At 38.8% G+C, this 26,232-nt stretch overlaps 1 long non-coding RNA gene across 1 annotated transcript; it reads right to left on the bottom strand.

Annotated features, from left to right (window-relative positions):
* Positions 1-325: 325 nt before the first annotated feature.
* Positions 326-13,084, bottom strand: LOC120051945. The gene is made up of 3 exons (XR_005477342.1): positions 12,955-13,084; positions 875-892; positions 326-361 (listed from the first exon to the last, which is right to left on the bottom strand). It is a non-coding gene; the product is annotated as an uncharacterized LOC120051945 (long non-coding RNA).
* Between the last annotated feature and the right edge of the window lie 13,148 nt (positions 13,085-26,232).

Raw genomic sequence — 26,232 nt, 5'->3', positions numbered from 1 at the left:
AGTTATTTACACTAAATCTTTATTTATTTTAGCTTTATTTAACTAGGCAAGTCAGTTAAGAACAAATTCTTATTTTCAATGACGGCCTAGGAACAGTGGGTTAACTGCCTTGTTCAGGGGCAGAACAACAGATTTGGACCTTTTCAGTTCGGGGATTCGATCTTGCAACCTTTCGGTTACTAGTCCAATGCTCTAACCACTTGGCTACCTGCCCCCCCGAAAATAAGAACCTAACAGTTGAAATGTTATTGATCGTCTGTAGAGCATCTATAAATGGACAACTCAAATAAAGTGTTACCCCCCCCACACACACACACACACTTACCAAGTGTAGTTGCTTTTTGGCATCGCACTGCATCAACTAGAGAGGAAAAGAGAAAGGTGAAGAACAATGGGTTAAAACTGCTAGTTATTGTTCATAAGCATATTTCACAGACACGTATGTACAAAGAGCACACATACGTACGTACATACGCACACACACACACACACTTAAAAGGCGTAGTGTCTTTTGGCCATCTATCTGCATCACATAGAGAAGGAAAGGTTAAAACCATCCCTACCAGTTATTTTTAATAAGCATATTTCACACACACAAACACACACAGACACACACACACACACACACACACACACACACACACACACACACACACACACACACACACACACACACACACACACACACACACACACACACAGGTCCTGGAGAGTGCATGCTTTAGTTCCAGCCCAGCACTAACTCACCTGATCAAAATAGACCTGACTGAAAGACCATGGTTAGACACACACACACACACACACACACACACACACACACACACACACACACACACACACACACACACACACACACACACACACACACACTTACCAAAAACATCATCACATTCTGTAAAAAAAAAGACAGGGCATATAGTAAGGAAGGGAGATGTGTTGACAATATAAAACATGCAGTGCCCTCGGAAAGTATTCAGACCCCTTGACTTTTTCCACATTTTGTAGGTTACAGCCTTATTCTAAAATGGATTAAATCGATTGTTTCCCTCATAAATCTTCACATAAGACCCCATAATGACAATGCAAAAACAGTGTTTTCAAAATGTTTGCTAATTTATATACACTACCGGTTATATACACAACACCTACTCATTCAAGGGTTTTTCTTTATTTTCACTCTTTTCTACATGGTAGAATTATAGTGAATAAATCAAAACTATGAAATACCACATATTGAATCATGTAGTAACCAAAAAAGTAGTAAACAAATCCAAATATATTTTAAATTTGAGATTCTTCAAATAGCCACCATTTGCCTTGATGACAGCTTTGCACACTCTTCGCATTCTCTCAACCAGCTTCATGAGGTAGTCACCTGGAATGTGTTGAAATTAACAGGTGTGCCTTCTTAAAGGTTAATTTGTGGAATTTCTTCCCTTCTTAACTTCTTATGGCTGCAGCCCGAGGCCGCCCACAATATGACAACAGCCAGCTCAAGTGCAGGGCGCGAAATTCAAAAGATATTTCTTTTAAATATTTAACTTTCACACATTAACAAGTCCAATACAGCAAATGAAAGGTACACATCTTGTGAATCCAGCCAACATGTCCGATTTTTAAAATGTTTTACAGCGAAAACAGCACGTATATTTATGTTAGCTCACCACCAAATACAAAAAAGGACAGACATTTTTCACAGCACAGGTAGCATGCACAAAGCCAACCTAACTAACCAAGAACCAACCAAACTAACCAAGAAACAACTTCATCAGTTGACAGTCTTATAACATGTTATACAATAAATCTATGTTTTGTTCGAAAAATTTGCATATTTCAGGTATAAATCATAGTTTACATTGCAGCTACAATCAGAAATTGCACCGAAAGCAGCCAGAATAATTACAGACACCAACGTCAAATACCTAATTACTCATCATAAAACATTTCTGAAAAATACATAGTGTACAGCAAATGAAAGACAGGCATCTTGTGATTCCAGCCAATATTTCCGATTTATTAAGTGTTTTACAGCGAAAACAGAATATAGCGTTATATTAGCTTACCACAATAGCCAAAAATACAAGCCATTTCCCAGCAGTAAAAGTTAGCGATCGTAACAAACCAGTAAAAGATATATAATTTTTGACTAACCTTGATATTCTTCATCAGATGACAGTCCTATAACATCAGGTTATACATACACTTATGTTTTGTTCGAAAAAGTGCATATTTAGAGCTGAAATCAGTGGTTATACAATGTGCTATCGTAGCTACTTTTTCCACAACGTCCGGATATTTTTCTGACACTTTTTCTGACACACATATTCTGACCAAATAGCTATTCATAAACATAACTAAAAAATACATGTTGTATAGGAAATGATAGATCCATTAGTTCTTAATGAAATCGCAGTGTTAGAATTCTAAAAAATAACTTCATTACGACATCCAGCTTCGGTATAGCTAGAGTACCCAAAAGTTGGGCGCCGACGACTAGTTCACATGTACGACAGATATATGAAATAGCATCATAAAATGTTTCTTACTTTTGCTGATCTTTCATCAGAATGTTGGACAAGGGGTCCTTTGTCGGGAACAATCGTTGTTTGGATTTAGAACGGCCACTTTCCCTCTTGAATTAGCAAGCACACTAGCCAAGTGGCGCGAATCTCTCCATCGTCAACAAAGTCAGAGAACGGAACACGGCAAAACTCCCGAAAAAATTTCAATAATCTAATTAAACTATATTGAAAAAACATACTTTACGATGATATGGTCACATGTATCAAATAAAATCAAAGCCGGAGTAGTCGCCTATAACGGCAGCTAAACAGAAGGCAAATCCAGGTACCTCCTCGCGCTCTCCAGAAAACAGGAAATGGGGGACACGTCATACAAAGAGCTTGTATTCCACTTCAGACCAAGATAAACACTAAATTTCTTCTCTCACCGCCTCTTGACATCCAGGGGAAGGTCTATGAAGTGCATGTATACTAATACGTATCATGCCCATTTATAGGCAGGAAGTAGAACAGAGCCTCAATTTCAGACTTTCCACTTCCTGGTCAGGAAGTTTGTGCCAAATGAGATCTGTTTGACTCACAGATATAATTCAAACGGTTTTAGAAACTAGAGAGTGTTTTATATCCAATAGTAATAATAATATGCATATTGTACGAGCAAGAATTGAGTACGAGGCCGTTTGAAATGGGCACCTTTTATCTGGCTACTCAATACTGCCCCTGCAGCCCAAACAGGTTAATGCATTTGAGCCAATCAGCTGTGTTGTGGGTTAGGGTTAGGGTTAGGGTTGGGGTTAGGGTGGGGGGGTTTATTCAAGTGCAGTTGCAAAAAACATCAAGCGCTATGATGAAACTGGCTCTCATGAGGACCGCCACAGGAATTGGAGACCCAGAGTTACCTCTGGTGCAGAGGATAAGTTCATTAGAGTTACCAGCCTCAGAAATTGCAGCCCAAATAAATGCTTCACAGTTTAACTAACAGACACATCAACTGTTCAGAGGAGACTGTGTGAATCAGGCCTTCATGATTGAATTGCTGCAAAGAAACCACTGCTAAAGGACACCACAATTATAAGAAGAGACCTGCTTGGGCCAAGAAACACGAGCAATGGACATTAGACCTATGGAAATTTGTCCCTTGGTCTGGAGTCAAAATTTGACATTTTTGGTTCCAACCGCCGTGTCTTTGTGAGACACGGTGTGAGTGAACGGATGATCTCCACGTGTTTTTCTCATCGTAAAGCATGGAGGAGGTGGTGTGGGGGTGCTTTGCCGGTGACACTGTCTGTGTTATTTATAATTCAAGGCACACTTTACCAGCATGGCTACCACAGCATTCTGCAGCGATACACCATCCCATCTGATTTTTGCTTAGTGGTATTATCATTTGTTTTTCAACAGGACAATGACCCATCACACCTCCAGGTGATGTATGGGCTATTTTATCAAGAAGGAGAGTGATAGAGTGCTGCATCAGATGACCTGGCCTCCACAATCCCCCGACCTCAACCAAATTGAGATGGTTTGGGATGAATTGGACCGCAGAGTGAAGGAAAAGCAGCATATGTGGACCCTCCTTCAAGACTGTTGGAAAAGTATTCCAGGTGAAGCTGGTTGAGAGAATGCCAAGAGGGTGTGTAGGAGTACATGAGACACATAGATAACACATAGACGTATAGGACAGCTGAACATTAAAAACAGACCACAGGAAGACAGGGAGACACATAGGCGCCTAAGACAATTGGACACACTAAGGATAGGGGAAACACAGAGTCTGCTGACTCCCGTAAAGGCAAACAAAACAAAGAGTACATTGACACATTAATGAAAGGAAGAGCCACATGGTCTGCTGACACACTAATGATAGAGGGACCCATAGTCAGCTGCTTCTAAAAAGACGTAGGCCTATAGGTTAGATAGACATATATTATTTTTAGGACAAGCAAGGGTCTGACCACCATTATAATCTAACTGAAAGCAGATATGGGCGTTAGTAGGCGTGAACAAGCAGGAAGCCTGAACTAAAAAGATAATAGTGGCAGAGAAATTAGGGGAATAATGCTTATTTGCATATGGGTTGGACCCATATGCTATATGTGTATAAAGACTGGAGCCGGGGCTGGAAAGCGGGGTGTGTGTTTCGCGGACCATTCCGGCTTTGATATACTTTGTATTAAAAGCCTAATTGATTTCACAAGTTCTTGTCAGCGTTATATTTGAACCGATTGTCTACGACATAATTTGGCGAGCTAGCCAGGAGGGACAGGGACTGCGGAATGGCGTTCAGGGCTGGTGATAGTTTCTTTGGACAATCTTGCAAACAATATGGCCACAACTATAAAAAGGTGAGCCTGTTCTTACATAGTTGAAATGTTTGTATGGATTGCTTCAGAGATCCTGTCTCAGCGAGAGGGGCGCCATGTAAGTCTCTCTTTCAAATTTCCTAAAAAGAAACCAGTAAATACTAAAGAACTTTTGAATTCAATGAATTTGCATGTATGTGTAATTTGGGGAATTGTATTAAATATAAATGTATGCGTATGTATAGAGACTGAGTGAATAGGCGCTGTAAACTTTGCTTGTGTTGGGTGTTTAGCGGAGCATGCGCTCGTTCTGATCGGACCGTTCGAAGGTGTAGCTTAAATGATGCGGTTGTTTGCGCCATCTGGCTGAGATGGCTGGCTATAATGTGGGACAGCCCATACGGTCAAAACAGATAATGTAGGTAGAAAATCCTGTGATACCTCTTCAATAAAATTAGTAGAAGGAACGCTTGGACAGGTTACTTATGAATAACGGCTCTAAAAATAATAGAGAACTGCATAAATAAGTAGTTAGGAAGCCACGATACCGCCCTTTAAAAAAGGAACATTTTTAAAGGGGTCTGCTTGGGTGGGATATTCACGGCAGGAGAATCTGTGGGTGAATATTTAGTAAATAAATATTTCATGGCTACCGCCCCAGAACGGGGGACTGAACGGATGAATATTTAGAAGGCAGGAAGAACGTTGGCCCGATTGTGCGGCGTTCAACTGCAAGCGAAATCCTACGAATAAGAAACGCTCCGTCTAGCTAAACGGGGGTTTGTAATTCAGTAGGTCACGCCACGATATTGCTCTAATATAAAATAGAGATCAGTACGGGGTGGGTGAATATGATATGAAGACAGGCTGATCCGATTAGACAGTAGTCTCGTCATATTGTAGAAATCCTAGCAGTCTAGACTTATGTGGAGGAAGTGAATTAAGTCAATAAAGAAAGACTGTAAGTTGTTTTGAGGTAAAAACAAAGGGATTGAATGAACGGATGAAAAATAAAAGGATTAATGAGAATGTTGTAAGAAATGAGTAGATCTGTGTAAAAATAGAACATTAAAAAGAAAGAAAGGACAGGTTGTGTGTGTGTAGGCAGAACGTCCAGAAGAGGGAGCGCGCAGCCCTCCTGTGAATAGAGTATAGAGTTAAAGAAGGGTGCCGTTAACTGCTATTAGGCAGAGGGAACGAAGTTGAGAAACATCGAAGTAAAATAAGTTATAAGCAAGGATAAAAACACTGATGTGATAAAGTGGTAAGCGACCGCGGTAAGAATAACAAAAAGGTGTCAAAACAAATAATAAATAAAAATACTTAAGAAGGCGTTAACAGAATAGTATAATACGGATAGAGCAGTGGGTAACAAAAGAGAAAACAGAATCGCCAATAAACTGAAATTGTACTATAATGTTAAAACGAATCTAGGGTAGCTAAGATAAAGAGTGATAAATAGGTAAAATCCAGGACACATTAAGAATTCATAAACAGTGTAAACGGAGTAAGGGGAAAAAACAGGCGCTAGTCACTCTGTGGTCACAGAAACTACGGTCTAAAAATAGTCTGAAGGACAGAGAGGGGTGTAAAAAATACTGAGGCTTGCCTCACTAGTAAATTGACCATAGGATCAAACAATAAGAATATAGAGTAGAGGTAAGAAAGTATAGACAATATAAATAAATAAAGGTAAAAGTAAGACGTTAGATAGAGATCTTAAAAATTGATTAGAACTGTAATAACAGAACAAACCAAACGAATAAAATGAATAAATAATGATATCTGTAAAGGGAAAAACACAGTGATATTTGAAGTACTGTACTAGAATAAGACATTAAGTCATCTGTAGTATTCAGAAATAATGTCTGTACTATATAGAGTAGGCTTTGATAAGAGAAATTAAGTGATGTGACAAATGAATTATTAATTGGAAAGGGGATTAGCTCAACCTCGGAAAAATAGTAAATAAAAGGTGTATAATACATGGGAGTATTTAGGAAAAATAAATAAATAGTGGCATGAAAACAAAAGGACTGTTTCTCCATAGCATAGAGAGATGAGGGATTTTTTTAAAAGCCATGGAGTCACTGAAAGAAGCGCACATTAGTTCTACCGAATTCGGATTGAATATGAAAAAACTGGATAATGGGGGACGCCATTACCCGGTAACATTCTATCATCAGAAAATACATTACTATAAAAGACAAATGTGGTTCCACTCGTCCTCGCAGACGTGCGGGTGATTAGCAGAACTATTGACAATATCTAAGAACAAATAAGAATATAGCTCCCTGTTTTGGATATGGGTATAGCGGGTATGGGGAAAATTAGTGTAAGGTGACACTAGAACTTAGTGCAATAGCAGGAAATGCCGCTATACAAGAGTTTGTATCTTTGTCAAAATAACAAACAAATAATTGGTTTGAGGTTAGTAGGTATGGAATTTTCACTTGGCGGTGTATAGTCTCTAATTGATCAATGAGTGGTTCATAGAGATTACAGTTTATATGTGATGAAAAAAGTATTAGATCATGTTTTTACCTAACTTCTAGTAGAGTACCGATGGAATTTTAATTGTTAGACATTCTATACAGCCATTCTCTGGAACGGTTAAGACGCTTATAGAATAAAATCTATGTATAAGTAATACTATTGTTTTGCTGATTAAAAGGTAACATTGTGAATATTAACGATATGTACACTTTCTTTTCCAGAAAGAATAAGAAAAAAAAGGGTTTTAATCTTCTCTGGTCAAAATGTCATTGGAGACTGCATTACTGTGGAAAGCAGTTAGTTAAAGTCAGCCGCTTTAAAAATAAAAATATCTGGATAAGGCTAAAAATGGAGTTCTGGATAAGTGAGTCCAGTCCCTTTGTGTTATTGGCCTATGGTTCACTAGTAAGTACACCATGTACTGGGAATGAATATGCATTAGTAGATTTATTGGAAGGGTTTTCTCCAATTCAGTTTCAAATTGGGTATGCAGAAGGATGGAAATGTTTTTTGAAAAATGTATTTAAGTTGTTTCTAAAGAAAGGGGAGTGGAAACATTTGAATGGTGTCAAAATGCCCTGAATCCTAAGAATTTCCTGTGAAAGACTGATCACCTTCACTAGAAATTGTTGGAACAGGTGGGATTTTATCATAAAATAATTAAGAAACACCAGACTCTATTCAAAGTGTATAATTACTTTGAAAAAATATCAGTTCCCTGGGGTTATGGTCTTTGGGTAAATACACAAATGTGCTTTGTTCATTCTGCATATAAAAAGTGATGAAAGTTACTCCAAAGGGTTTATTGGAGTGTGGGTCTCTGTGAGGGTTATGTTGATAAATACATAATCTGTAATTCGTCTGAGAGATCACCAGTAGAATAAGGGAGTTATCATGGAAGGTGACGTCAGAATGCTTTAAGGCATGGGAGAGAATATCACCACAAGTGGGTGTGGAGCTCAAACCCACCCTAACCGACTGAATAGTGAGGGACAACTGTGTCTGATGACCTGTGAACTGTATCTAAAAATAGACATGCTGAAATTATATTTGTTGGGAGATTAATGACTTAAAGGAATTGGGGTACTGACCTTTTATTACCAGGCCACTCATGAGAGAAAAACTGAGACAAAAGGGCTATTGGGAAAATAGATAATACTGGTAATAAAAGTGTTTAGTATAAATGTTAATTATTAAAGGGATGATGTGTATTGAATAGATAAGGTCAAATTTGAGTTAAAGTAAACACTAAGGACTGTTATCCTGAATATTGGGTTGGAAAATGTATTTAAAAAATAACTGTTTAGTTATTTAGATATAGAACTGTTTAAATTTAATAGGCCTAGGGAAGCTCTGGAAACTAATCCTGAGACAGGGTGGTTGACAAAACTTACAGAATATTAGATTAAAGGTTTTTTGTTTCTTTCGTTTTATAATGTCATTGGAATTGTAATGATAAAATGTAATAATATAATTGAATAAAAAGGTAGTCTGTTGTGCGATGATACCCAAGGATGAAGAAGAAAGAGACCAACAATAACATTGGCATAGAATGAAACGGATGGACGTTTTCCCCAGGTTTAATTACATTACAAATAGTGATAATATTGCAAATGTGCAATTATTATATATTTTTTTCTCTTTTTCTCGTTTGGTCAATTTATTTTTGTTTTGAGGAACATAAGGTTGTGTATATGTTCCTGAGGAGGGACTGATACTGATATAAATGATATATAAATTGATTTAAGAATGTTTTAACCTGTTTGGGCGGCAGCCCGACGTCGGTACACTTATGACAACATCCAGCTCAAGTGCAGGGCGCGAATTCAAAAGATATTTTTTTTAAATATTTAACTTTCACACATTAACAAGTCCAATACAGCATATGAAAGGTACACATCTTGTGAATCCAGCCAACATGTCCAATTTTTTAAATATTTTACAGGGAAGACACAATATGTAAATCTATTAGCTAACCACGTTCGCAAAAGACACCACTTTTCTAACTCCATCAATTTCTTACTCCATCACTAGCTATCACAAATTCGACCAAATAAAGAAATAAATAGCCACTAACCAAGAAAAAACTTCATCAGATGACAGTCTGATAACATATTTATGTATAGCATATGTTTTGTTCGAAAAATTTGCATATTTCAGGTATAAACCATAGTTTACATTTCAGCTACAATCAGAAATTGCACCGAAAGCAGCCATAATATTTACAGACACCAACGTCAAATACCTAATTACTCATCATAAAACATTTCAGAAAAATACATAGTGTGCAGCAATTGAAAGACAGGCATCTTGTGATTCCAGACAATATTTCCGATTTATTAAATGTTTTACAGCGAAAACAAAATGTAGCGCTATATTAGCATAGCCACAATAGCCAGAAACACTTGGGCGCCCACGACCAGTTCACATGCACGACAGATATTAGAAATAGCATTATAAAATGTTTCTTACTTTTGGTGATCTTTCGTCAGAATGTTGGACACGGTGTTCTTTGTCCAGAAAAGTCGTTGTTTTGAACTGGAACGGCAAATTCCCCTCTTCATTTAGCATGGGCACTTGCCAAGTGCTACATATATCTCCAACGTAATCAAAGTCAGAGAACGGATCACGGCAAAACTCCCGAAAAAATTTCAATAATCTGATTAAACTATATTGAAAAAACATACTTTACGATGATATGGACACATGTATCAAAAAAAATCTAAGACGGAGAAGTTATTCGTTCATAACAACAGCTAAAAAGAAGCCAAATCCATGTCCCCTTTGCGCGCTCCAGAAACCGGAAGTGGACGGTCACGTCAAAGAAAGAGCTTTTATTCCACCTTAGACCAAGATAAACACAAATTTTTTTCTCTCACCACCTCTTGACCAACCAGGGGAAGGTGTATGAAATGTACGTAGGCTCCTACGTCTTATGCCCATGTATAGGCAAGAAGTTGAACAGAGCATCGATTTCTGACATTTCACTTCCTGGTCAGGAAAAGTGCTGCAGAAGGAGTTCTGTTTCACTCAGAGAAATAATTCCAACGGTTTTAGAAACTAGAGAGTGTTTTCTATCCAATAATAATAATAATATGCATATTGTACGAGCAAGAATTGAGTACGAGGCCGTTTGAAATGGGCACGATTTAACTGGCTACTCAATACTTTCCCTTGCAGCCATAAGAGGTTAATTAAAGTTAGTTTTGCCTTCTAAAAATAGAATCATTTTACAAAAACATGTTAGGTAACAGAGGGTATTCCGGTTACAAGTGTCTACGGACCATGTCTTTAATCATCTAACAAAGGTTGGTAGGTGTCTGCAAGGGAGGATAATGTTGAAATGTTTGGTCTAGTTAGGTTTTCTTTAATGTTTCTGATTGGATCTTTTACTCCTATTTAACATTAACTAGTTGGAGATATTTGGTCCAGTTGGTTTATATGCTTTACTTTTTTGTTTATTTTATTGTCCATCATAGGTATTCTCATTTACCATTCCAAAGTCATATTTGCATAATGTATGTGGCTAATTAGCCCCAGAGGAGGGATTTGTAGGAGTACATGAGACACATAGATAACACATAGACGTATAGGACAGCTGAACATTAAAAACAGACCACAGGAAGACACATAGGCGCCTAAGACAATTGGACACACTAAGGATAGGGGAAACACAGAGTCTGCTGACTCCCGTAAAGGCAAACAAAACAAAGAGTACATTAACACATTAATGAAAGGAAGAGACACATGGTCTGCTGACACACTAATGATAGAGGGACCCATAGTCAGCTGCTTCTAAAAAGACGTAGGCCTATAGGATAGATAGACATATATTATTTTTAGGACAAGCAAGGGTCTGACCACCATTATAATCTAACTGAAAGCAGATATGGGCGTTAGTAGGCGTGAACAAGCAGGAAGCCTGAACTAAAAAGATAATAGTGGCAGAGAAATTAGGGGAATAATGCTTATTTGCATATGGGTTGGACCCATATGCTATATGTGTATTAAGACTGGAGCCGGGGCTGGAAAGCGGGGTGTGTGTTTCGCGGACCATTCCGGCTTTGATATACTTTGTATTAAAAGCCTAATTGATTTCACAAGTTCTTGTCAGCGTTATATTTGAACCGATTGTCTACGACAGGTGCAAAGCTGTCATCAAGGCAAAGGGTGTCTATTTGAAGATTCTCAAATACCAAATATATTTTTTATTTGTTTAAGACTTTTTTGGTTACTACATGATTCCATATGTGTTATTTCATAGTTTTGATGTATTCACAATTATTCTACAATGTGGAAAATAGTAATAAAGAAAAACCCTTGAATGAGTAGGTGTTCTAAAACTTTTGACCGGTAGTGTATATTTAACAAAACGTTTAAAAAAAAAATCACAATTATATAAGTATGGAGTCCTTTTACTCCGTACTTTGTTGAAGCACCTTCGGCAGCGATTACAGCCTCGAGTCTTCTTGAGTATGACGCTAGAAGCTTGGCACACCTGTTTTTGGGGAGTTTCTCCCATTGTTCTCTGCAGATCCTCTCAAGCCCTGTCAGGTTGGATGGGTAGAGTTGCTGGACAGTTATTTTCAGGTCTCTCCATAGATGTTCAATCGGGTTCAAGTCCAGGCTCTGGCTGGCCATTCAGAGACTTGTCCTGAAGCCACTCCTGCTTTGTCTTGGCTGTGTGTTAAGGTTGTTGTCCTGTTGGAAGGTGAACCTTCGCCCCAGTCTGAGGTCCTGAGCGCTCTGGAGCAGGTTTTCATCAAGGATCTCTCTGTATTTTGCTCCGTTCCTCTTTGCCTCAACCCTGACTAGTCTCCCAGTCCCTGCCAGTTAAAAACATCCCCACAGCATGATGCTGCCACCACCATGCTTCCCCGTAGGGATGATAACAGGTTTCCGCCAGACGTGAGGCTTGGCATTCAGGCCAGAGTTCAATCTTGGTTTCATCAGACTAGAGAATCTTGTTTCTCATGGGTCTGAGAGTCTTTAGGTGCCTTTTGGCAAACTCCAAGCGGGCTGTCATGTGCCTTTTACTGAGTGGCTTCCGTCTGGCCACTCTACCATAAAAGCCTGATTGGTGGATTGCTGAAGAGATGGTTGTCCTTCTGGAAGATTCTCCCATCTCCACAGAGGAACTCTAGAGCTCTGTCAGTGTGACCATCGGGTTCTTGGTCACCTCCTTGACCAAGGCCCTTCTCCCCCGATTGCTCAGTTTGGCCCGGGCAGCCAGCTCTTGGAAGAGTCTTGGTGATTCCAAACTTCTTCCATTTAAGAATGATGGAGGCCACTGTGTTCTTGGGGACCTTCAATGCTGCAGAAATGTTTTGGTACCCTTCCCCAGATCTGTGCCTCAACACAATCCTGTCTCGGAGCTCTACGGATAATTCCTTCGACCTCATGGCTTGGTTTTTGCTCTTAAATGCAATGTCAACTGTGGGATCTTATTTAGACAGATGTGTGCCTTTCCAAATCATGTCCAATCAATTGAATTTACCAAAGGTTGACTCCAATCAAGTTGTAGAAACAATCTGAATACTTTCAGTCTGAATACTTTCCGAAAGCACTGTACTTTATGTAATATTATTATTTTATGCACTAGAGGTCATGGATCAAAGGTATTTTAAACATACCTTTATCTTGTTCTCTGACTTCTTGTAATGAATTATATTTGTGATTGAATGCATCTGTAACCAGACACTTGAAGCCTTTCAAACTGACCAACTCCACCTCAGCTAGACTGTATGAGACATTGGAGACACACTCAGGTTCCTGTTATAGAGTGGGAGGAGAAAGAAGAGGCTCAGTACTAGAGGAACACACACACAGTAGGACCAATGCACATGCATGTGCACACACACACACACACACACACACACACACACACACACACACACACACACACACACACACACACACACACACACACACACACACACACACACACACACACACACACACACACACACACACACACACACACACACACACACACACACACACACACACAGACTTACCTCCCCATCCAGACATTCCAATAAGTAACATACTGCTGAATTTCTTTTGTCTTCAGTGTAATCTTTGCATTTGAAGTCCTTCTTACAGTTCTCCCTGTAGAGCCTGCTAAGGGCTTTTTCAACACTTTCAAACGTTTCCTGTAATAAACGTGGAATTGACAGAAATTACGTTTGTAATCCTTTAGGGCCAAACCATAGCTTGAGATAAGCTTGCATAAAATTGACCTTTTCATAACATTTTGCATCTATGTCAATGGATTCAAGATCAATTTACACTTGCAGATTTCAAGTTAGGAGTCAGGCTTTACAGATAGAATGTGCAGAAATGGAATGGAACCCATACCTCAATTTTGTTCACTCTGAACAAATAGTCCCTTGGCAGACTTTCTACCTTGAAGGTAAAAAGGCAACCAGTTACTTTAAGGTTCAACATCATATTACGTATTAAAATGCACACAAAAGTGAGAAACATTGTGATGAGTAACTAGTGACTATCATTTACCATTTCTGTCAAAAATTCATTATACATGCAGATAGGCTCTTCACACAGACAAGCTCTCCACAGGCACACCTGCTGAGGAGGGAGAGGAGAGAGAGTGTAGAGGATGGAAGGAGAAGAAAGAATCAGTCAAGTATACTATCCGTAATGAACCTGAATGTGCAATGTGCATGTTTAAATAATCATTACATAATAATGAATACCTAATTTATGTTGTTACTGAAACAATTATATGCAATTACACTACCATCACATCATATAGAATTCAAACTTTATTTCATTCATATATAGCTAAACAATGTGCACATAAGTAGTATGTGCTGTATGTGTTTCAGGGTTGCGGTCAAACCTTTTCGAGTCAATTCAGGGTATCAAAGATTCATGGTCCACTGTTTCATATGATAACATTTGAGCGAAATCCAGATGGGTAATGATATCTCCAGCTACAGGTTTGACTGTCAGTGCTGTGACAGCTTGAATAGTATCAGTGAGAGATGAGGCAGCATAGATTCTAGAACTCACAAAGAGACAGGCTCTGATAATCCATGCCAAGCCACTTGTCATGTTGCCTTGGTAACCATCAGGATTTCCCCTGGACAGAAAGAGAGAGAGAAAAAGGGAGAAATAAATATTCTTCCTTCAACTTTAAGATGAGAGAGAAATATTTTTCCTTCTGTCACGATCGTTGGTTGAATTAATGGACCAAGGCGCAGCGTGCATAGAGTTCCACATGTTTATTGGATGAAACTCACAGAAAACAATAAAGCGCAAAACGAAACGTGAAACTAATGTAGTGCTCGCAGGCAGCTAGATATAGACAAGATCCCACAAAAACCCAGTGGGAAAAGGCTGCCTAAATATGATCCCCAATCAGAGACAACGATAGATAGCTGCCACTGATTGGGAACCATACCAGGCCAACATAGAAATGAAAAAACTAGACTACCCACCCTAGTCACACTCTGACCTAACCAACATAGAGAATAAAAAGGATCTCTAAGGTCAGGGCGTGACACCTTCCTCAACCTTAAGATAAAGGAAAATACCACGCTGACAGTTCTCCCTGCAAAACTTCCTCAACGTTTAGTTAGAGGGCAAAGTACTGGTTTATCCTGACAGAAACATTAATGACAGACACTTTTTTGTAACTGCCTGACTACCATTTGAGAGAAAGAATGTTTTTGAAGCGTCACCGAATAAAATAACATTTTATTTCCTCCATTCTTTCTGTGTTTCATCAGTGTGGTTGTCTATACAGTTAGGCATATTTTCTAGGTTGTATTGGTCATTATCATACTGTAGATATTTCTTGATATTTCATGAGATAGGATAGGCCTACAAGTGGCATAACAGTAGGCATGGATTTATCTCACTTTAAATGTGTAACCAAGCAGTTAATACTCTACCAACTGAACATAATGTGTATTCATGCATGACAAAGTTGTCTTGACTACCAAACTCAGGATCATATACTGTACATCACTGTCAGAAGTCACTTGGTTATTTCTTGTCAGATCAATTGACTTATGTTCTTACCTGTTTTACTCAAGAGATGGTAAAGTAATGTATCTGAAGTTAAACTAAGAGAATAGTTTAAATTGAATTAAATATATTTTCTATTTGAGATTCTTCAAAGTATCCACACTTTGTCTTGCTGACAGCTTAAACGTGCCAGCAAAAGCCCACGATGTGACGGTCTTAATAAAGCCAAGTGAAATATACTTCCAAGAACATCCAATCATACATCAAGAATAGCATGTGAGATGGCTGCTTCCTCCTCCATGACAAATATGCATTTGTCTAATAAATAAGAGACGATGGAAACCTTGTCTGTGATGTCATTCACCATACTCAAACTGACAACTTCTTTATTCTTCGATGTGCCTCCAAAGACCTCAACATCGCAAGTAGCAGAAATATCCACAAATGCAAAATACAACAGATTTATCCCGAGGACCTCATCAGCAAAGCTGTGTCTGCCCTAACATAGGCTACATAGTGATCCCTCTGTTGTATAGTTTGCCAAGTAAGATCAGATCTATTGGAATAGATTTGTTTGCAATTATGGCTTATATTATGCTGTCTAATAATGTCTATTGACCCAGGTTTTAATGTCAGAGGATGTGGGCCAGAGATGTGTGGATGGAAAATGAGAAGGAAGTAGGTGTTATTCCAGAACACTGGATCAAAGATCAAACTGTGTGGTGGCTCCCAAATAAATATTACAACGCAATAAAGGATTGGTCAACACCCCCTCTGAAGTCATTTCAGCTTCCGAGAATAAAACTGACATCAGGTAAATAGCAGATACATTATAATTTGTAAAAACAACTGCTGGTTGTTAAAATTACTGTTAAATTGTTAAAACCACCATAAACCCACCATTCAGAATCAAAACAGCAATGTGAAGACGTCTTCACATTGCTGTTTTGAGGAGTGGAGGAGATTTCCAAGAGAAACCGAAAGAATTTACAACTGGTATGTTTAAACCCACATTGACAGTTTGTGTACATTCAATTTACTTGGCATGGTTTTTATTCTGTATATTGTTGTGTGTTTAGAATCGCATGAGGAATGTAATCTGCCACCTCCAGCCACTACTGCCTCCAAGTTATGTAAGTATATTAACCTGCAATGCTGATTATTAAATTGACCCCTTGTACCTAAACTCTAGCCACTGAACAACCACCTTGCCTTTTGATAGACTGGGAGGACATATTACCGTATTACTGATCCTTTCAAATCTACAAGAGTGTGGGTAATGGGAAGATAGCCTCAATCCAGACAGAATCCCTCCATGTTGCGCCATTGTTAGAATAGTGAAAGTGAGCTGAAATAAGTATTGATTTCCAGGCTAGGGCTAGGGAGGTTAACTATGGCATGTTGTAGAATTTTTGTTTAAAGTTTGGTAATCTGTTTAGGTTGTCTTTTTCCACATCAAGAAAACTTAAACGCATGACAAATGTGAGTAGAAAAAGGCTGCATAAAACTTCTTCATTTAGAATTTTCGTTTAAAGTTTGGTAAAAATTTTACTGTGTTTAGGTTGCCTTACAAATGTGTAGAAAAATGCTGGATGTTATTTTACACTTGCATGGGTTATTTTTTAGACCTACCCAAGCCCCCACTAAAATTTGCTCCGAGGCGCCAGAAAACCTGTGCTAGTGCCACTAAGAAATGCTAAAAGCTGCGCAAGCCACGAAGTGATTATAATGAGGAGGACCCTCCACAACATAAGCCAAGCAACCCCTTATTCTCATTCTTGATCAATGTATTTGGGAAAGGTTTTCTAATTGTATCCAGAATTGCCATAATGTGGTCCAATATTTTACTGCAGAGAATCTTGAGCCTTCATGCTCCAGGGATAGGTAATGTGGGAGACTCATCAAAGTGCTGCATAGGCTCAGACCCGTTACCTCTGCCGGGAAGCAAGTATGACACATTCTTTTAAAATTATTTTAATGCTATTGAAATTAAATTGTTATATTTGGAAGTGAACAAATGTAAAACTACATACAGTACTTTGATCTCCTTTGTGAGATCTGTGACCTTTTAAAGTACAGTCACTCGAGTTCGGTTGAGGAATTCGACTTCAACCTGAATGAGACAGAGGAAGATGTACTAAGGACTTGGTATTTTATTAGGATCCCCATTAGCTGTTACGAAAGCAGCAGCTAATCTTCCTGGGGTCCACACAAAAACATGAAACATGACATAATGCGGAATATTAATAGACAAGTATAGCTCAAATAGGGGAGAGGAGTTGTGCCGTGAGGTGTTGCTTTATCTGTTTGTTTTTTAAACCAGGTTTGCTATTCATTTGAGCAATATGAACTGGAAGGGAGTTCCATGCAAAAATGTCTCTAAGTAATACAGTACGCTTTCTTGAATTTGTTCTGGATTTGGTAGACTGTGAAAAGACCCCTGGTAGCATGTCTGGTGGGGTAAGTTTGTTTGTGTGTGTGTGTATGTGTGTAAGTTGACTATGCAAACAATTTAGAATTTTCAACACATTCATGTTTATTATAAAAAGAAGTGATGCAGTCAGTCTCTCCTCAACTCTTAGCCAAGAGAGACTTACATGCATAGTATTTACATTATCCCTCTGATTGTTAGATTACTTGTTAGATATTACTGCACGGTCGGAACTAGAAGCACAAGTATTTCGCTACACTCGCATTACAATCTGCTAACGCAACCAATAAACGCAACCAATAAAATTTGATTTGATTTACAATGAAGAGCAAGACATGCCGCTCTGTTCTGGGCCAGCTGCAGCTTTAAAAAAATTCTCAATAGGGGGGCGCCATTTCGACTTTGTAAAAATTCGTTCCCAAATTAAACTGCCTCGTACTCAATTCTTGCTCGTACAATATGCATATTATTATTACTATTGGATAGAAAACACTCTCTAGTTTCTAAAACCGTTTGAATTATATCGGTGAGTAAAACAGAACTAATTTTGCAGCAAACTTCCTGTCAGGAAGTGAGAAATCTGAAATTGGGGGCTCTGTTCCAGGGTCAGTTTATTAATTTGCATGTAATCTATGGGTCTACATGCACTGCATACGCCTTCCCCTAGATGTCAGTAAGCAGTGAGAATTGGAATGGGGTGTCTAGGTAGATCTGAGGCCGAACAAGAGCTCTTGGAACCGGGTGTGCAGTCTTTTCTACGTTCGTCATGACGCGAGACAGACCTCAGGATTGCGTCCTGAAAAGCTGTTGTTATAGGCGCTAGATATATCCGGCTCTGATTTTATTCGATATACGTGTTAAAAACATCATAATGTAGTTATTTTAAAACGAGTTATATCAGTTTATATCAGTATATTGCGATTTTGGGGATTTTCTTTGTTCTGCGTTATGCTGAGTTGGATACGTCTGCACCACATTGCTAACGTTTGCTGCTAATTCCACAGTTGAAGACGACCTTCTACAACCGAGCAACGATTATTCTGGACAAATGACAACTTGTACAAGATTCTGATGGAAGCTCATCAAATAGTAAGAACTATTTATGATGTTAATTCGTAATTTCTGTCGAAAAAGTTAAACTATTATTCCGCCATTAATTTCGGTGCGGTCTCGCTTTAAATCACGCTGTATGTCGTAGTAACGTTAATTTTAAAAATCTAACACAGCGGTTGCATTAAGAACTAATGTATCTTTCATTTGCTGTCCAACCTGTATTTTCTAGTCAAGTTTATGATTAGTTATTGATTAGATTAGGTGCCTCTCCCAAGATTTCTCCCGACATTTTGTTTGCAGTTTGGCTACTATTCTCATTGTATAACCACGATTTTTGCCGCTAAATATGCACATTTTCGAACAAACCATATATGTATTGTGTAATATGATGTTATAGGACTGTCATCTGATGGAGTTTGAGAAGGTTAGTGAAAGAATTAATATCTTTTGCTGGTTTATTCGCTATCGCTAACGTTATGTTGAATGAATGGGGCTGTGTGGTAGGCTATTGTAGTAAGCTAATATAATGCTATATTGTGTTTTCGCTGTAAAACACTTAAAAAATCTGAAATATTGTCTGGATTCACAAGATGTTTGTCTTTCATTTGCTGTACACTGTGTATTTTTCATAAATGTTTTATGATGAGTATTTAGGTAATTCACGTTGGTCTCTGTAGTTATTCTAGCTGCTTTGGTGAGATTTTGTGATGGTGGCTGCAATGTAAAACTATGATTTATACCTGAAATATGCAAATTCTTCGAACAAAACATATGCTATACAATAAATATGTTATCAGACTGTCATCTGATAGAGTTGTTTCTTGGTTAGTGACTATTTATATCTTTATTTGGTCGAATTTGTGATAGCTACCTATGCAGTAAAAAAATGGTGGGGAAAAAAAGTTGGGTCTTTTGCTATCGTGGTTAGCTAATAGAAATACATATTGTGTCTTCCCTGTAAAACATTTTAAAAATCAGAAATGATGGCTGGATTCACAAGATGTGTATCTTTCATCTGGTGTCTTGGACTTGTGATTTCATGATATTTAGATGCTAGTATTTACTTGTGGCGCTATGCTAGGCTATGCTAGTCAGCTTTTTTACTGCTCCCGGATCCGGGATGAGTACCAAGTAAAAGTTAACTAGGTTTTTCAAGATTAGACAAAGCTAGAGCCAGTAGGCTTTTTCGAGAGTGGTGTCATAAAAGCAGAGCATCTCTTTATTAGGGACAGATCTCTCCCCATCTTTGCAACCATTGAATCTATATGTTTTGACCATGCCAGCTTACAATTTAAGGTAACACCAAGTAATTTAGTCTCCTCAACTTGTTCAACAGCCACACCAATCATTACCAGATTCAGAAGAGTTCTAAAACGTATGGAATGATTTGTACCAAATACAATGCTCTTAGTTTTAGAGATGGCCACCCATTCCAAAACAGACTGCAACTCTTTAAGGGTTTCAATGACTTCATTAGCTGTGGTTGCTGATGCGTATATGGTTGAATCATCAGCATACATGGACACACGTGCTTTGTTTAATGCCAGTGGCAGGTCATTGGTAAAAATAGAAAAGAGTAGAGGGCTTAGAGAGCTGCCCTGCGGTACACCACACTTGACATGTTTGACATTAGAGAAGCTTCCATTAAAGAAAATCCTTTGAGTTCTAATAGATAGCTCTGAATCCACAATATGGCAGAGGTTGAAAAGCCATAACACATTTGTTCTCTGAACAACAGGTTATGGTCAATAATGTCAAAGGCTGCACTGAAGTCAAACAGTACAGCTCCCACAATCTTCATATTGTTATTCACTCGCCAACAGCCAGTGAAATTGCAGGGCTCCAAATTCAAAACAACAGAAATCCCATAATTAAAATTCCTCAAACATACAAGTATTTTACACCATTTTAAAAGATAATCATCTTGTAAATCCAGCCACAGTGTCTGATTTCAAATAGGCTTTGCGGCAAAAGCACACCAAACAATTATGTTAGGTCAGCACCTAGTCACAGAAAACCATACAGCCATTTTCCAGCCAAGGAGGGCTCACAAAAATCAGAAATAGCGATTAAATTAATCACTAACCTTTGATGATCTTCATCAGATGGCACACAGGACTTCATGTTACACAATAAATGTGTGTTTTGTTCGATAAAGTTAATCTTTATGCCCAAAAACCTAATTTGAAATTGGTGTGTTATGATCAGAAATGCATTGTCTCAAACAAACATCCGGTGAAAGTGCAGAGAGCCACATTAAATTACAGAAATACTCATAATAAACATTGTTAAAGATACAAGTGTTATGCATGGAAATATAGATAAACTTCTCCTTAATACAACCGCTGTGTCAGATTTGGCTTTACGGCGAAAGCACACCTTGCGATTATGTTAGGTCAGCGCTTGTCACAGAAAAATATCCAGACATTTTCTGGAGAGGTGTCAGAAAAGTCAGAAATAGCGTTATAAATATTCACTTACCATTGATGATCTTGATCGGAATGCACTCCCAGGAATCCCAGTTCCACAATAAATGTTTGTTTTGTTCGATAAAGTCCATCATTTATGTCCAAATACCTCCTTTTTGTTTGCGCGTTTAACTCAGTAATCCAAATGAATAATGCGCGATCAGACCAAATGTCAAAAAAGTTATATTAAAGTTCGTAGAAACATGTCAAACGATGTTTAGAATCAATCTTTAGGATGTTTTTAACATAAATCTTCAATAATGTTCCAACCGGAGAATTCCTTTGTCTTTAGAAATGCAATGGAACGCAGCTACCTCTCACTGGCGCCCGCGTGATCAGCTCATGGCACTCTGCCAGACCTCTGGCTCAAACAGCTCTCATTCTCTCTTCCTTCACAGTAGAAGCCTCAAACAAGGTTATAAAGACTGTTGACATCTAGTGGAAGCCTTAGGAAGTGCAATATGACCACATAGACACTGTATATTTGTTGTTTTTGTTGTTTCAGTGTTCAGTTTATTTATTAACCTGTTTGGGATAGGGGGCAGCATTTTCACTTTTGGATGAATTGGTGCCCATAGTGAACTCCCTCCTACTCTGTCCCAGATGATAATATATGCATATTATTATTACTATTGGATAGAAGACACTCTGAAGTTTCTAAAACTGTTTGAATTATGTCTGTGAGTATAACAGAACTCATATGGCAGGCAAACAAATTCTGAGAAGGGTCGATGTGAAAGTCATCGCCTATTCAATTCCCTGTATAATATGGATCTGTTTGCACTTCCTACGCCTTCCACTAGATGTCAACAGTCAGTAGAACGTGGAATGAAGTATCTAGTGTGATGTGGGGCCGGATGGGAGCTATTTGAGTCAGTGGTCTGGCAGAATGCTAGTTCCTGGTCATGCGCGCTAGTCATGGAATGGCCATGTCTGCCATTACTTATACAGACATGAAGAAATGCTCCGGTTGGAACGTTATTGGATATATATGATAACAACATCCTGATGATTGATTCTCTACTAAGTTTGACCAGTTTATTCGACTTGCAATATAACTTTTTAAAGTTTTCGTCTGACGTTTGCCTGCATCTGCGCCAGCGTTTGGACACGTGTACTACACATGCTAGCTAAAGTTGCTAATTGGACATAAGTAATGGACATTATCAAACAAAACAACGATTTATTGTGGAACTAGGATTCCTGGCATTGCATTCTGATGAAGATAATCAAAGGTAAGGGAATATTTATGATGTAATTTCGTATTTCTGTTGACTCCAACATGGCGGAGAAATTTTGTTAAATCTGAGCGCCGTCTCAGATTATTGCATGGTGTGCTTTTTACTAAAGTTTTTTTTAAATCTGACACAGCGGTTGCATTAAGAATAAGTGTATCTTTAATTATATGTAAAACATGTATCTTTCATCAAAGTTTATGATGAGTATTTCTGTTATTTGACGTGGCTCTCTGTAATTACTCCGGATATTTTGGAGGCATTTCTGAACATGGCGCCAATGTAAACCGAGATTTGTGGATATAAATATGCACATTATCAAACAAAACATAAATGTATTGTGTAACATGATGTCCTATGAGTGTCATCTGATGAAGATTATCAAATGTTAGTGATTCATTTTATCTCTATTTCTGCTTTGTGTGACTATCTTGGCTGGGAAAAATGTCTGTATGTTTTTTGGATTTGGTGGTGATCTAACATAAATATATGTTGTGTTTTCGCTGTAAAACATTTTTAAAATCGGACACGATGGCTAGATTAACAAGATGTTTATCTTTCATTTGCTGTATTGGACCTCCAGCGACGATCCCCAGTCCGGAGCCTCCAGCGATGATCCCCAGCCTCCAGTCTCCCTCCTGTCCGGAGCTGCCAGAGTCTCCCTCCTGTCCGGAGCTGCCAGAGTCTCCCTCCTGTACGGAGCTGGCAGAGTCTCCCTCCTGTCCGGAGCTGCCAGAGTCTCTCTCCTGTCCGGAGCTGCCAGAGTCTCCCTCCTGTCCAGAGCTGCCAGAGTTTCTCTCATGAAGGACAGGAAACACTCATTACCGTGTCTTTGGTTGTGTACACTTCATAATGATTGGGTTTACGTCTAAATATTGTGAAATGTATGTAATTAAACATGAAACTACTGTGAAAAGATGTAATGTGATGTTAACAATGTAAATTGTCACGTCACCCCGCTCCTCCGCTCTCTCCACTGGCTTCCAGTTGAAGCTCGCATCCGCTACAAGACCATGGTGCTTGCTTACGGAGCTGTGAGGGGAACGGCACCTCCGTACCTTCAGGCTCTGATCAGGCCCTACACCCAAACAAGGGCACTGCGTTCATCCACCTCTGGCCTGCTCGCCTCCCTACCTCTGAGGAAGTACAGTTCCCGCTCAGCCCAGTCAAAACTGTTCGCTGCTCTGGCACCCCAATGGTGGAACAAACTCCCTCACGACGCCAGGACAGCGGAGTCAATCACCACCTTCCGGAGACACCTGAAACCCCACCTCTTTAAGGAATACCTAGGATAGGATAAAGTAATCCTTCTAACCCCCCCCCCCCCCTTAAAAGATTTAGATGCACTATTGTAAAGTGGCTGTTCCACTGGATATCATAAGGTGAATGCACCAATTTGTAAGTCGCTCTGGATAAGAGCGTCTGCTAAATGACTTAAATGTAAATGTTAAATGTAAATGAGAAAATATGGGTTTTCATATAAAGTTAACCAAATCAGTGGCCACGCCCACGTGAGCATAGACATTACGTCGGCGTCATGGACCGCCCTTTTCTCAGAAGTGTATAAAACACACTATTGACGAAATGTACATTAGACTAGAAAACATGGAGCTGACGCTACATGTTGAAATTGTTAAGAACTACAACTCTATAGGCCCAGGAGACCATACAGCGTGGAGCATTGGCTACGCGGCTGGAAATGGTTCAACTCTAAGACTATCAGTTCACTACATTAGTAAGAATCCTAGGCCGTCGAACTACCAGTCTGCAGCCGGAAATGTACGTAGCCTAGGACGAAGAATACCGAGAACCGTCAAAACATATATTCTACATCAGGGTATGCCTGGCGTATCCACTAGGAACGCAACCAGAGACTTTTTTGTCAACTCTCTCCAGCAGACGGACCGGCGACCACAGAGAGAAACAACAAGACATACACTTGTAAATATGTAAATAGAATTTTATTTTAGAATGAGCGGTCGTTGATGTAAAGTATTAGCAATTTCTATGAGTGTAGTTATCAGTTTTGAGTTTCCCGCTCTTGAGCGGTCCACACCCCATTTCCTTTGTCTACCAAGCTGTCATATCGGTTTCGTCCATGAGGGACTTTTTCTTTGTATCATGTAATACCCCATATATGAACTAATTCTGTGTGTTTCATGTATTTCTGTGACTTGATTAGTTAGTAAGTAAATAAATAATTAAACCAATTTGTATATCGCCGATTCATAATTTAGTCTAGGGTTTGTGCAGATATCCAAGGGTTTGCGACATTCAGCAATGAGAACTAATGAGGTACAATTTATTAATAAGCGACTGTTTTCATAAGATATGAAAATATCTGAAGAGTCGATTCGGGAAATAGAGACTCTATACACATTTTCCCATGGTGCCCTGACTTCCTAGTTAATTAAAGTTTACAGGATTAGTTTAATCACGTAAAAATAATTACGCATAGAGAATTGATTTGATAAAATAACAGTCTTCACTTTAAATGATAGTCAACGACATGACACTATCATACAGTATTGCACAGTGTATACTATAGACACAGTAATATTACACTGTTGGCTTCATTTTCCAGTTTTGGTTTGAGTTTATGTTAGCCCAACCATAGTGAGATTACACTGGTGTTTTTTTCACACAGTTGCTGTGTTGCGATAGTTTTTGTTACACTATTTTACAGTACAGACAGTTTCTATCATAGTTTCCCTTGGAAACTCACAACTCAGCTCTATTACACTGAGGGTTTCAGTGTGTAGCTGTGTTTACTATAGTTATATTGCACTACTTTACAGTACAGACAGTAACTATCCTTTAATTGGAAACAGACAGCTCTATTCCACTCAGTGGTGATTTTAGCATGAATCTCTGTGGGGCAAAAAAATAAACAAATAATTATGCATGCCAGCAAAGACACTACACAACAGTAAACAATTGTGTTTTCCACGAACTGTTTGGGCCTACATAAAGCTGTCCCAACAGCAGAGTCCCAACAGCAATCTCAACACCTTACCACTGCTACACCTGGCTATCGGCGGAGCCTTGTCTGGTAGCGAAACAGTTAATTCAGTCACTTACTGTCTTTTTAAAAAACATAGCTGATATGGCTGACTTGTTTAAACGATGGTTGTTTCTACTGACAATTGAGATGTACAAAATATGGCATAAGGGAACGTCGAGCAGATAAGAGGCAATCTGTAATTTTGATTGAGACAATGAGCGAGCTAGGACGGACGTTGTCAATATAACTATTTGTTCAGCACTTTTGAAATGTACAGGGATAGAATTCAGAACATGGGCCGTATTCTCCCTGTACACCAACTCAGAACCGTAGGATAAATAGCGGGGGCATATAAACAGACAACAAAAGCTTGTACAATATTCAATGATTACATGTCTCTAAAAAGCTATAGGCTACATGTGCACCACCAATTCCAAATAGTAGGTGAAATTAAGAGGGGAAAAGGGACCAAATTATTAGCGTAAGGCACATGGGCTACTAACAGCTTACTACACAACATACACTTAAGTATTACTTTCTTAGCTACAGTATACATATCTCCCTGGCATATTACATCATTTATGCAGCAGAATACAGTACATTTTTGGACTCACCTTGTTGTGCTGTGCTCACTTCCTTCTAAACCACTCATTGTTGAATTTGCGATTTCCAACTTGTTGTGTAATGTGTCTGGCCAATGGCAGATGACCGGCGATACGTTT

This window comes from Salvelinus namaycush, chromosome 8 (assembly GCF_016432855.1).
Source record: "Salvelinus namaycush isolate Seneca chromosome 8, SaNama_1.0, whole genome shotgun sequence".
NCBI lineage: Eukaryota > Metazoa > Chordata > Actinopteri > Salmoniformes > Salmonidae > Salvelinus > Salvelinus namaycush.
Note: the sequence above shows the minus strand (reverse complement) of the source record. Positions and strands in the feature narration are given on the sequence as shown.